At 45.4% G+C, this 14,518-nt stretch overlaps 1 long non-coding RNA gene across 1 annotated transcript; it reads left to right on the forward strand.

The window, feature by feature from the left end:
• Window positions 1-2,089: 2,089 nt before the first annotated feature.
• Window positions 2,090-12,542, forward strand: LOC131697900 (uncharacterized). Its single transcript, XR_009307528.1, has 3 exons — window positions 2,090-2,140; window positions 4,495-4,675; window positions 12,317-12,542. It is a non-coding gene; the product is annotated as an uncharacterized LOC131697900 (long non-coding RNA).
• Window positions 12,543-14,518: the final 1,976 nt, after the last annotated feature.

The following is a 14,518-nucleotide window of genomic DNA, read 5'->3' on the forward strand; positions in this document are numbered from 1 at the left end:
CTTCTTCGGGACCAGCAGTTCCACCTCCTGCCATGGAGGAGGTTGGTCAGGTGGTTTGTGCCCGACCTTGCCGACGGCAAAGCACCACTCCTCCCCTTTGATGCAGGTGAGGCAGGTTTCCTGATCCACCTGAGGCGATGGTATGGCCTTCAGGTGGATCCACTCCTCTGCAGTCTCCACCTCACCTCGATCAAAGGCCTGCACAAAGAGGGGGTCTTCATATGGGCACACCTCAGGGAGGTGCCCATACTCCAGGCAGGCGAGGCACCACGTAGCCCCTCCTTCCTTTAACTCACAAAAAAACACTATTTGAAAAAGAACAAAAAAAAAAGTCCTTTCCTTTCCTGGTCCGGCTGTTGGAGGCGTTGTTTGTCCCACGCAGGACACCATATGTGGCAGGCTGGCTCGCAGTGGTGAGGTTGATGACGTCACGGACCAGGAACTAACTCAAACCAAAACAGTGGATGGGCGGGTGAAGCTGAATGCAATTGCATTCAGCGTATTTAATAAACAAACAAATGATTTTAACAAAAAACAAAACAAAAGTGCACGAGGGCCAAACGAATAAACAAACAAACAAGTAAGTGTTTTAGCAATTGTTTTTAAATGTTGTTCTTTCTCTCCGCTCCCCGTACTCTCCTCTCTACACCCCGAATGCAGAGAGCTGCAGGTTTATATACTCTGGCCGAAGGATTAACTAGTTGTTAATTATCTTATTACCCCTCGGCCAGAGTCTGCACGCGTTTGGTAAGGATGCATGACTGTCAGCTAGTTAAATAATCAGTAGCTGATCAGCCATGTATCCTCACAGGGTTTTTAAATATAATAAAAGACGTGGCGCTTTTATCCGCGCCGCAAACAAAAATACAAATAATAATAAATAGGGGCGGGACACTCCGCCACATGGTCCAAATACAGAACTGATGTACGGAGCAAAAATATACAGTACATCTCTCGCTCATTCAAGAGCTGCCATCGGACACAATACATGCCGCAGCAGAAAGGACTAATCAGCTACATTCAGAAATCTGAAAGGCAGGAGGAAATTACATAAACAGGGGCTGTCATGCCATTAAGACCTGTCAGATTGATATATGTCAGAGAAAAACAGTGCAGATCATGAATGGATGATAGCGACTGTACTCAGGGAACATAAATGTCTGTATAAAATGTCATATTTTAATAATTTTCTATATCTCTACTGACTGCTTGTAAAAGATTGTAGGGCCACTATGGTCAGCCAGCCACAATGGGTAACTTTTGAGACCTTGTAAAACTTGCAGAATGATCTTCCAAACGAACACCATCTGTTAGATCATACATAGTTCCATCAAATTCAGAATGAACCAGTATCACATCTATATAAGTTGGAACAACCGAGAGATGTATTTGACATTGCTGTTGTTCTCCTGTGCTCCTGTGCTTTTGTTTAACCTGAAATAGCTTTCAGTTCTTTGTCAGAATTATAAACAGCTCAGTATAACTGCACTTCTCTCCCAAAGCATGGTATCAATGTTTATATTTTGGCCGCAATATTGGAATTAGCACAATCTTTTATTTAAGTCAGGTGCACCAAGCAATGTATTTTCACTTCAGAGACTATAGTGGCATTCAAGTTCCCCCGTGCAAGCTGCACAGCTGCCTTTGGATGAAGTCTGCCTGACAACACCTGCAGCAGCGAGCAGTGAAACTGACTACACTACACCCCATCCTCCAGTGTCTGCTGACTTACAGACATTGCTGTTGGATACATATTTAACCAGCAGAAAGTAACCACTAACCTTTTTGTATTACAAACGTGTTTATTATTCTAGGAAATAGCAAATCCAAGTGCCGTTCTCATCCACAGTCAAGGTGGCACTATTTGAAATATAGGTTACTTATTTTGAGGTGAGCGGGTGTAAGGAATAGAAATATAGCTGTATGTTTAAAATGCTTCTTTATAGGTTTTGGGTACTTGCTCTATTTGGCGAAATCGTCTGATTAAGTCTGTTAACAGAATGCATATCTTGGTGTGATTGCTACGGTCTGAGTTTTGGCCTGTAGGGGGAACTCAGCACTAGCTGTATTATTGATAAATCACTTTTGGCAGCAAGCACAGAACACAGCATGTTGATTCTTTTAATCATTCCCTTTTCAGGTACGTAACCATTCCAAAGGGTTATTTTTCATAAGTTTACTATTTATATAACCTATGACATGTTATATATTGAATTCTGCAAGGTTAATCGGAGTTGTTTATTCAGAGTAAAACGATGTTTAACACTAGCACCGCCACAGCCTCTTTTTGAATGGCTTTTGCAGTTCAAATTTAAATATCTCTGCATATGTGAATATCTTGTACATGTCCGTTCTTAAGTGTTACTAAATATTTGAATTAAATACCCATACGGAGTTTCAGCTGCAGAATCATAAAAATGAATAAGTTATAAGCACTTGCTTCTTCAACCGCCAGACCCGCAGTTTATGCGGCATAATATTATTTGTTTATTTAGCAGACGCCTTTATCCAAGGCAACTTACAGAGACTAGGGTGTGTGAACTATACATCAGCTGCAGAGTCACTTACAAATACGTCTCACCCGAAAGACGGAGCACAGGGAGGTTAAGTCACTTGCTAAGGGTCACACAATGAGTCAGTGGTTGAGGTGGGATTTGAACCGGGGACCTCCTGGTTACAAGCCCTTTTCTTTAACCACTGGACCACACAGAAATCAATACAATATAGCCAACAATTTAGTCTGGGCTTTGTAATAAAATCAAAGTCATAAATAAAGAAGGTCAGTTTCTTGATTTTTATATTAAATTTGATCGAGATTGATGAAGCGTGTGTTTCAGTATATCTTGCAAAAAAGCCGTGTGGACGGAAGCGTATGCCTTTCCATGTAACCTTTCCATGTAACCATGGTAGTAATAATTATAATCCACTTGTAGGCAAAACTTATCTTAAGCCTTGAACTATCCTATTTATTTGCAGAGGTGTTGTTTATATTACACATTTTATATTATTGTTTCATACGCACTGCAAGTCTGTGATGGAGAAATGTAATTCTCTCTCTGACTGTAGTAAGAGATGCTGTTTTTCCATCACCAGAAAGCGGTTCTCAACCCACAGTAGCTTTAAAAACAAAACTGCAAACTAAAAACTGATTAACTTTCTTTTTGTAAATGGGCAGATAAAACTACCCTATAAATTAATGTTTATTCAAATTGTGTGTATTTGCTTGTCAGGAATCTGGGAATGGCATAAGAATGAAATCTGTATTTATACATTTGTTGTTGTTTTTTTGAGTGCGATGTATCATTTTGGGTAGCAGTTTAAATGTAAAGTGAACTCGTATCTTTTAAGTATTCTTTGCTAATGAAAATGCTTATACACACAGGAGTTATGAGTTTTAAGATTGTTAACAATTAGTTACAGACATGGTGCTTCCCATTGGATTTAAGGAGCACAGGTAATGTATGCCTGCTTGTTATCTGTGGCAGGCTGCTTTCTGTATGGAAAGGGTAGCCGAGGTATAGAAGGATTGTGTTATCTGCCAATGTTTTTTGTTTATTTATTTTGATCCAGGATCAGTGTAAACAGTTATTTGTTGAAAGAACAAGCTTACTTTTGTTCACAAATAAAGTATGTGTTTCTGTTTAACATCAACCACTCGGCACACCCTCACAAAGTCGCCTTGGATGAAGGCATCTGATAATTGTATGCAAGCAGCAAAACATTTGATTAAAGCATCATAAGGAATACCTTAGACTCCCATATTTGACTGTTTTTCATAATAAATAACAAGTCATGCACACAATTAACACAATTGTAATTTTTTGGGCTCTTTAGATGCCTTGTGTCCGTCCTCATTCGCAGCGTTACCATGCATGGAGTATGAACTTCATGTGCCTGCAACATGAAAAGTTATCTTCCCTTTAATAATTATATGTCATTGAGACTCTAGCGCACATGATAAGAGGGGGTTGAACATCACATCAAGAACTTTGTGTTACACACATGTACCCCATTAGCGTGGAAATGCCCATGTATTTTCTGTTTTCCAGTCTCTCTAAATACATTTTCAAAATGTGTATGAAACAGGTTAAAAAAAGGAGAAAAATATGAACATGGGTTGTGCCATGCTTTATTATTATTATTATTATTATTATTATTATTATTATTATTGGTATTATTGGTTACTGGTACTGTTAATACTGAGTTGATTGTTACTGAAAAACGTTTGATGTACTTTAAAAGAAAAGGACTGCTGTAGAATGTTATTAAGCTGGTGCAGAACAATTATTCTGACTGAAAGATTTAACAATGAGCATCAAGAAAAATATAAGAATTATACTACTGTTAGTTTGTACAACTGTAAAAGGATGTGCTATTTTACTGATGTAAAATGTTTGTGTTGCAAAACTGGCTAGAACTGTATTACTGATAAATCACTTTTGGCGGCAAGCACAGAACACAGTATGTTGATTTTTCTAATCATTCCCTTTTCAGGGATATAACATTTTGGAGGCCCCACTGGGATTGAGTGTACAGAGGATGACCTAATGCAAACAAAGGCTGCCTCAATGAAAAATTAATCCCTGAAACAACCCAGTTAGCAGAGTGTCGGGAGCAGCGAACAACAAATGGAGGATACGCCCAGAGGCTGAGGGAAGAGTGCATGCAACTTGAGGTAACTGTGCAATTCAAGGATGCAGCAAAGGCCTAGTCAGCAATAGGAAAGTCTCCATTCGTGATTGTAAGATTGTGTTATTGCTAATATGGATACCACAGCATTAGAAGACATGCAAATTGAGGTAAAAGGGGCACTGTACCAGCTATCCAAAGATAACCTTGTTGTGCTCAGTGATTTCCTATGAATCTCAGGACCTAGTCAGCAGAATGTAATAGGGAAAAACAGAATGTCTGTCTCATTTCATTCATAACACAACATTTTGATTGTGATGAGGTTGAAGAACTTAAAGATTGTGGCATGTCTGAACTCTTAACTGTAAAAGACACAATTGAAGAATTGAATGAAAGTGTGTCAAGTGGCAGCACAATTCAGAGCCATAAAGAACAATGACAAGCTTCAAAAAGAGTTAAATGAATTACAACATTCATTGCAACAAAAACAGAAAGAAATGCAGGCATGGGTCAGCAAAATGGTAGAAAATAGCCAACCAGTTGTCAGCAATAACAAAAACATTGGAAGAGCAAGAGCCCACATCGCTTTGAGAAGGGATTTTAAAATATCAGATCAGATTGGTGAGCCTGGGCAAAAAGCTTAGCACACCAAATAGAAAATGTACTAAGCAAAGCTTACACTGAATCTGAAATTGTTGATGCTGTAATCAGGTACATTGTACCAGGCCTTCAGCTACGGAGCTATCTAGAGGGGAAATTCAAGCTGACGCTACCCAAGATAAGAAGAATATTTGGCTCACGTTATCAGGAAAAGGGGGCCACAGAGCTGTACAAGCAGCTCACGTCAGATGCACAGGATAGTAAGGAAACCCCACAAAATGTCCTTATTAGGGCAATGGACTTGCAACAAAAGATTCTGTTTGCCTCCCCCAGACTCAGGTCTTACTAGTACTAGTTCAGAGCATGTTTCTATACACTGTTTTGACGGGGCTTCAAAGTGACAACATTAAAAGTGATATGCAGCCCTACCTCCAAGTAACCAGCATCACAAATGAGGTATTGTTTGAAAAACTGAACATCACTTGTGGTAATGAAGCCGAGAGACAGAAAAAAGGGTTCTACAGCTCGGCAGCGAACTGCTATCGTCAACTCCAAAACAAGGACGCCCAAGACTGTGCTTCAAATGTCAGCAAAACGGATCAGGGGGGGTGTTGTGACCATTGTTACAGATGTGGCAGTAGTGAACATTTCCAGAATAAGGGGGATTAAGCCTCACAAAGAGGACTCTTTAAACGAGCAGCGGTTACCCCCTGTGACAGTCTGGCTGGCAGTGGTGAGTGTGATGACGTCACGGACCAGGAAGTAACTGAATCACAAACGATGGATGGGCGGATGAAGCTGAGTGCAATGGCACTCAGCGTATTTATTAATCAATAAAACAAAATATTTAAACAAAACAACAAAACAAAAGGGCACGAGGGCCAAACGAATGAACAAACAAACAAGTAAGTGATGTGCTGGGTAATCCAGCACGTTTTAGCAATTGTTTTTTTAAATGTTACTCGCTCTCTCCGCTCCCCGTACTCTCCTCTGTACACCCAACCCCGAGTGCAGAGAGCTGCAGGTTTATATACTCTGGCCAGAGTCTGCACGCGTTTGGTAAGGATGCATGACTGTCAGCTAGTTAAATAATCAGTAGCTGATCAGCCATGCATCCTCACGGGGTTTTTAAATATAATAATAAAAGACGCGGCGCTTTTACCCGCGCCGCAAACAAAAATACAAATAATAATACATAGGGGCGGGACACTCTGCCACACATGCCCCCCCTTGTGCGCAGCACACATGGCCTTTTCGGCCACCTCCCCCCTTAGTCCCCAAAGTCCCGGTTAGCAGTCCCGGCGCAGGAACAGGGGCAGCAACGGACCAAAGGTGGCGGCCACGGTGGGATGTCCTCCTCCCACCCAAACAGCCGTAGCGTTCCAAAGGCCCGCGCACCGGCCGGTTCCTCTGGCCAAAACATTTTTGGGGGTGGTCTCCAGACCTGCCCCCCCTTCTTCATGGCCGGCCGCTCCCCTCCGTGGGGCTCCGGCCACCCTTTCTCCTGCAGCGAAATTGCTGCGGGGGAAGCTGGTCTCCTGACCTCCCCCCCCTTCTTCATGACTGGCAGCTGCCCTTCACGGGGCTCCAGCCACAGTATTTCCTGCCACGAAAGTGCGGCTGGGGGAGCTGGTCTCCTGACCTCCCCCCCCTTTTCCGTGGCCGGCAGCTCCCCTTCATGGGGCTCCAGCCACAGTGTAGTGACCCCAGGCGAAGCAGGATCCCTGGCGACCCCAGGCAAAGCAGGATCCCTGGCGACCCCAGGCGACGGCAGCGGACCCTCGGGAGGCGACGGCAGCGGACCCTCGGGAGGCGACGGTAGCGGCAGCGGACCCTCGGGAGGCAGCGGCAGCGGACCCTCGGGAGGCGACGGTAGCGGCAGCGGACCCTCGGGAGGCAGCGGCAGCGGACCCTCGGGAGGCGACGGCAGCGGCAGCGGACCCTCGGGAGGCGACGGCAGCGGCAGCGGACCCTCGGGAGGTGAACTCGGGAGCCCCTGGCCATGGAGGCGGCAGCAGGAGCTCCACTTCTCCCTCGTTCCCTGTAGCTGGTGGCTCTCCAGGCGATGTGGAGCAACAGGCTGCCCCAGGTGATGCGGTGCAACAGGCAGCCCCGGGTGGTGCGAGGCAGGGCAGGAGCAGTCCTTCCCATGACGGTGGATGTGGAACCAGCAGGTATTCACCCTCTGCTGGTGGAGGTGGGAGGGGAAAGCAGTCCTCCCACGGCGGCTGAGGCAGAACCAGCAGGTATTCACCCTCTGCTGGTGGAGGTGGGAGTGGCAAGCAGTTCTCCCACGGCGGCTGAGGCGGAACCAGCAGGCATTCACCCTCTGCTGGTGGAGGTGGGAGTGGCAAACAGTCCTCCCACGGCGGCTGAGGCGGAACCAGCAGGTATTCACCCTCTGCTGGTGGAGGTGGGAGGGGCAAGCAGTCCTCCCATGGCGGTGGAGGCGGAACCAGCAGGCATTCACCCTCTGCTAGTGGAGGTGGCGGAGGCAGCTCTTGCTGCTCTGCTTCTGGTGATGGTGGAGACAGAAGCAGCTCCTGCTGCTCTGCTCCTGGTGGTGGTGGAGACAGAGGCAGCTCCTGCTGCTCTGCTCCTGGTGGTGGTGGAGACAGAGGCAGCTCCTGCTGCTCTGCTCCTGACGGTGGTGGAGACAGAGGCAGCTCCTGCTGCTCTGCTCCTGGTGGTGGAGACAGTGGCGAGGGCTCCTCACCCTCTAACGATGGAGACGGCAGCCATGGCTCCTCTCCCTCGGGCGCTGGAGATGGCAGCAATGGCTCCTCTCCCTCTGGTGCTGGAGAAGGCAGCGATGACTCTTCTCCCTCTGGCGGTGGAGAAGGCAGTGATGGCTCCTCTCCCTCTGGTGCTGGAGAAGGCAGTGATGGCTCCTCTCCCTTTGGCGCTGGAGACGGCAGCGATGGCTCCTCTCCCTTTGGCGCTGGAGACGGCAGCGATGGCTCCTCTCCCTCTGGCGCTGGAGACGGCAGCGATGGCTCCTCTCCCTCGGGCGCTGGAGATGGCAGCAATGGTTCCTCTCCCTCTGGTGCTGGAGAAGGCAGCGATGACTCTTCTCCCTCTGGCGCTGGATAAGGCAGCGATGGCTCCTCTCCCTCTGGCGCTGGAGACGGCAGCGATGGCTCCTCTCCCTCTGGTGCTGGAGAAGGCAGCGATGACTCTTCTCCCTCTGGCGCTGGATAAGGCAGCGATGGCTCCTCTCCCTCTGGCGCTGGAGACGGCAGCGATGGCTCCTCTCCCTTTGGCGCTGGAGAAGGCAGCGATGACTCCTCTCCCTCTGGCGCTGGAGATGGCAGCGGCTGGGCTTTTCCCGATGGAGCTGGAGATAGCGGTAACCCTGCCATATCTGCAGCCAGGTAGCGGATTACCATGTCCGCAACCTCCGGGAGGGACACTGGGCAGTGTTGCTTTTCCCAGGCTTCCCATCGCTCTCCATCTCAGGCCCACAGGAGGTTGATCACATCGGGGAGGGCCTCTTCAGCATTCCTCCCAGGCTCCACCAGCCAGCCCCAGATTCCCTCAGAGGAGAGTGAACTCCTCTTAGCCAACGGGCCCTCTCCCCCTGACGCCGGACGCTCAGGCTCCTCCATCTCCTGCCATGGAGGGGGTTGGTCTGGTGCCACGTGCCCGACCTCACCAACTGCGAAGCACCACTCCTCACCCTTCAGGCAGGTGAGGCAGACGTCCAGTGTGGCAAGGTAAGGCTGCTGTTGCTGCGCCTCCTGCTGCTGTTGTTGCTGCTGCTGCTGCTTTCTCCTCCGGCTACTTTTCCCCATTTTTATTTATTTATTTATTTTATTTTTTTTCCAAAAAAAACACACACAAAAATACTTTTTGAAACAAAAAAAAAAAACGTCCTTATCCTTTCCTGGTCCGGCTGTTGGAGGCGTTGTTTATCCCACTCTGACACCATATGTGACAGTCTGGCTGGCAGTGGTGAGTGTGATGACGTCACGGACCAGGAAGTAACTGAATCACAAACAATGGATGGGCGGATGAAGCTGAGTGCAATGGCACTCAGCGTATTTATTAATCAATAAAACAAAATATTTAAACAAAACAACAAAACAAAAGGGCACGAGGGCCAAACGAATGAACAAACAAACAAGTAAGTGATGTGCTGGGTAATCCAGCACGTTTTAGCAATTGTTTTTTTAAATGTTACTCACTCTCTCCGCTCCCCGTACTCTCCTCTGTACACCCAACCCCGAGTGCAGAGAGCTGCAGGTTTATATACTCTGGCCGAGGGATTAACTAGTAGTTAATTATCTTATTATCCCTCGTCTGCACGCGTTTGGTAAGGATGCATGACTGTCAGCTAGTTAAATAATCAGTAGCTGATCAGCCATGCATCCGCACGGGGTTTTTAAATATAATAATAAAAGATGCGGCACTTTTACCCGCACCGCAAACAAAAATACAAATAATAATTCATAGGGGCGGGACACTCCGCCACACCCCCGCAGGACAGGGATTAACCAACCACACTCTCCAGTCCCACCACTGTGCCAGCTGTGGAGAAGAGAAGCAAGCATCAGACTTAAAGCAGTGTTCCACTTGTAAAAGAGTGCTTTATTGTTCAGAAGTCTGCCAAACTGCTCACTGGGGAACACACAAAAAACAAGCAAAGCTCTGCACTGAACCAGGACACAAGGTGTGTTTGAAAACTGATGTCTCACCAATTCTTCCTTGTCTCGAGCAATCCCAGGTAAATCAGTATCCCGAAGTAACTGCTTTAGTAGGGAGACAGTAACTTCTTGAGTGTTATCTACAGGGACAGAAAACTCAAGCACTCTGGGACACTGGTTCTCAAGTGTGCATCATTGATGAGCTGTGGAAGGAAGAGCACCTACCTTGGGTAAGGCTGAAACACACTGAAGAGACTGTGGAGTCACCACACACACTCAAGATTGTAGCTGCACATGGAATGACAATGCCATATCAGGGATGGGTAGAGATAGCATTTAAATTGGCATCAGAGGACATCAGCTCTAACGAACTGACAATGCCAGTGCTCGTAATGAAAGGTGGACACTTGTCTCACCCCATTATAGGTTACAGTGTCATATAGAAAATAGTCAGGGACTGTGAATCACAGACTGTGGGGGTTGACTACACAACAGTTAAACAAGACGGTGAGCATCGATAATTCAAAGCACTGGTCTTAATATAATTTACAACCTTGACAACTATATTTAAAACATCATGAAGTTCAGCAGACATTTTCTTACATGCCAGAGCTTCACGGTGTAGGAAGCAGTGATGCCGCACAGCTCCAGGGGCACGATCCTGTACGAGTTTTACAATGCCAGACTTCCTACCAGTCATTGCGGCAGCCCCATCCGTTGCAATTCAGGAGTGGGAAAGACAATGTGAATATACCTAAAGATAAAGGTGGGGATTCAAATGCAGCCTTCTAAGAGGGATACTACCCTGATTTTTGAGCCTGCCATAGAGCCCCAATGGCCAGATGGCCTTGAATTTTGTAACATACTTGTGAAAATCCCAAATGTTGTAGTTCCACATATAACTATGGATGTAGAGAATATTACCGAGCATGACATTATCTTGCAATGACGAACAGCACTTGGCACTTTGCAGCTGGTAAAAACAGTACTTCCTATTAATACACTGCAAAATATCCCCATTATCGCTGCTGTTAATGTAAAAACGGTCCCAACTGACACACCCAGTAGAGACAAGATAAATGGAGTAAATGATAGGCAGTGTAAAAAAACATGGGATCCGCCTGTTGAGATTAGCCACCTCACTACGAACCAGCAGGAGATCGTCCGACAAATGCTGAGGGAGGAAGCTAGTGCCTTTTCCCAATCTGATGATGATATCGGTTGCATTGAAAGTTTGGAATTGAAAATGAACCTGCAAGACAGTGAGTTTGTTAAGTGAGGTTACATGTCTGTGCCAAAACCACTGTACCAAGAAATGAAAGAATACCTGCATGATTTGATTGCATGGGGTTGGGTAGAAAAATCTACGTCCCTGTATTCATCTCCAGTGGTATGTGTTAGGAAAAAGGATGGGAGCTTAAGGCTGTGTATTGATTTACAAGATTTAAACAGAAAGACCACTCCTGACCGGCAGCCCATACCCAGGGTGCAAGATATCCTCGACAACCTTGGTGGAATTTCCTGGTTTTCCTTACTGGACCAGGGAAAAGCATACCACCAGGGGTTTATGTCTAAAGAAAATAGGCCACTGACAGCATTTGTGACTCCCTGGGGCCTATATGAATGGGTCAGCATTCCATTTGGGCTCAGAATGCACCTGCAGCCTTTCAGTGTTGCATGGAGGAGTATCTGGAGGGCCTGAGGGACGACATCTGTATGCCATATTTAGACGACACCCTTGTGTATAGCAAAACGTTTGCAGACCATTTTGAAGATGTGAGAAAAGTGTTGCAATGGTTGAGACAATACGTTATAAAGCTGAAACCAAGTAAGTGTGATCTTTTCAAGCCAAAGGTTCGATATTTAGGGAGGATTGTATCTGCTGAAGGGAGCAGGATGGACCCATCCGATACTGATGCAATTCAAGCCTTGAAGAACAAAATACCAGGTACAGTGGGGGAATTGAGAAGATTCTTAGGGCTCCTTGGTTATTATAGATAGTACATTAAAGACTTTTCTCATATTGCCAACCCTTTGTATGACCTCTTAAAAGCAACACCTGAAGATAGCTTGAGTACACCTATGTGGTAGAGAGAGAAAGGATCGATGCTGTAAATCTCCCTCCCGATTAGAAAGGACGCTGTGTAAGGGGGAAGGTAAGCTGCCTCCTAGATCCGCCACCTCGGTGGTAGGTGGAAACCAGAAGGTGACCATATTAGGAAGGGCGCGTAGCTGCAAGTACTCAGGACGATTCCATTGCAGTCAGCTGCGGGGCAGCCCTCTATTGGAGAAACCATGGCAACGCGCTGACTGCAGGGAGGAGTTTGCTGGGTACAAAGGGGAAGCAGCTACGTCAGTACCTCCTCTTGCACTGAGAAACTGAGCCACCAGCCGGACCGTTGTGTTTTTTGGATTACGTGTTGTTTGTTGTGTGTTTTCAGAGGCGGAGTTGGAGCGCGGGACTGCAGCCACGGAGCCAGTTCCAGATCACAGAGCACTACCCTCCCTTCACCAACATCAGCACTCCCCGTGTGGATTACAGAGCACTCTCATGCACAGGACACTCGGGATTTCATTGTGGACACTTTCTGTTTGGGTTTTGTATTTTTGTTTTGTGTGTCAGCCAGCTGTGTTCCCCCCAAATACCATCGCTGGTAAAGGGGAGGTTTATTTTAATAAACACAGTCGTTTTGGGAGAAATACTGTTTCGGGACTGTTTATTTATTCAATACACCACTCGCATCTGTCACAACCTATTAAAGTCAACAAGCAGAAAAGAACAGCAATGAATAAGGGTGCAGGGGTCCCTTCCTCCAAGTCTATCTGCTGGACTGAAATACACCAACAGGTTTCAGAGAGACTGATAGACTGTTTGTTGCAACCACCTGTACTTAGTTTTCCAGATTTCTCGCAACCATATATTCTCCATACAGATGCTTCAAACGAAGTACTGGGTGCTGTTCTGTACCGGAAGTAGGGGGTGGGGGGAGCTGCATACAACCTTCACAGTGTATAGTGACAACAATCTGCCCACCTATGTCCTGTCTTCAGCCAAACTTAATGCCACAGGCTACAGGTAGGTGGCAGAGTTATTTAACTTCACCTCACGGTGAAGTACCGTCCTGGCAAGGAAAACATTGTTGCTGACACCTTATCCAGAATACCTTTGCACATGGAAGAAGTCATGAAGAAATATTCTGAGGAGTTTTCATCTGACACTTAGAGCAACTGCACAGTTCATTGAAGCCCAACAGAAATCAAATGTTCCATGGCTCATGGCAATCTCAGCCACATGCTCAGCAAGAGAGATTGATTACAAAAATAGTAGAATCACACCCTTTTCAAAAGAAATACAGAGAAATTGGAAAGTAGTGGAATACAAGATTTTGGGTCATAAACCAACTGAAAAGGAAATCAGAAACTGCAGTGCAAGAACAAGAGCTCTGTTTCAGGAATAGGACAAACTCCATTTTGACAACAGTCGGGAAACCACAGTGAGAACACTTACTCAGTGCATCTCAGGCGCGTCAGGTCCAATTTATTTTCACACACGCAGTTTATTTTAGATGCGCTGTTTAAAAGTATTTTTTTTCACAGTAAAACAGGTTTAAAAGGCACTGCATATCAACAGGACACTCAGTACTGCATCTCCAGCCCGGCCCCACCCCTTGTTCGCTGTATTTTTCACATACCTCTTCATAGTAGTGCATACCGATAAATCATCTCCTGATCACTCGTTTTATCACCAAACTCCTCAATAATGCGATCCAAGTCATTATTTTATTTACCATAACATCTAAAAAAGCTCTGCAAATGTCTGTGATATTCTTTAAGCGCTGGATGCAGAAGCAGCTATCTTGTTTGTTTATGTCCGTGTTATCTATGTGGTGCCGGGACTATCTGTATTCATGAGATACGCCCCTTTTTTTCGGCTTCTCTCGGCTCCTATCGGTCTCACTCAGCCACGTAGGTTAAAAAAGGAGAATAATGCTTTATTATTATTATTATTATTATTATTATTATTATTATTATTATTATTATTATTATTATTATTATTATTGGTATTATTGGTTACTGGTACTGTTAATACTGAGTTGATTGTTACTGAAAAACGTTTGATGTACTTTAAAAGAAAAGGGCTGCTGTAGAATGTTATTAAGCTGGTGCAGAACAATTATTCTGACTGAAAGATTTAACAATGAGCATCAAGAAAAATATAAGAATTATACTACTGTTACTTTGTACAACTGTAAAAGGATGTGCTATTTTACTGATGTAAAGAGAAAGCATTTAATTACATTTTATGTTGCAAAATTGGCTAGAGCTCTATTATTGATTACATCACTTTTGCAGCAAGCACAGAACACAGTATGTTAATTCTTCTAATCATTCCCTTTTCAGGGGTATAACACAGGTAAAACTTGATCCCACAAAACGTCCGCCCAGCTTCATTTTTTTCCGGAAAAAAGGATTACTGAGGTCGCCCTGACGGTGGGTCTCTCCTGATAAGGTAAACACAAGAGAACTCTGAAACACAGCACAGAAACTTTCTCATAGGAATTTAATGGATCTTGTGATCTTACTGTATGTCGTGGTAAATTACCCTGTTCTTTGGCAGCTTTTAATCAAACTTTTCACAGGAC

Source organism: Acipenser ruthenus, chromosome 17 (assembly GCF_902713425.1).
Source record: "Acipenser ruthenus chromosome 17, fAciRut3.2 maternal haplotype, whole genome shotgun sequence".
NCBI lineage: Eukaryota > Metazoa > Chordata > Actinopteri > Acipenseriformes > Acipenseridae > Acipenser > Acipenser ruthenus.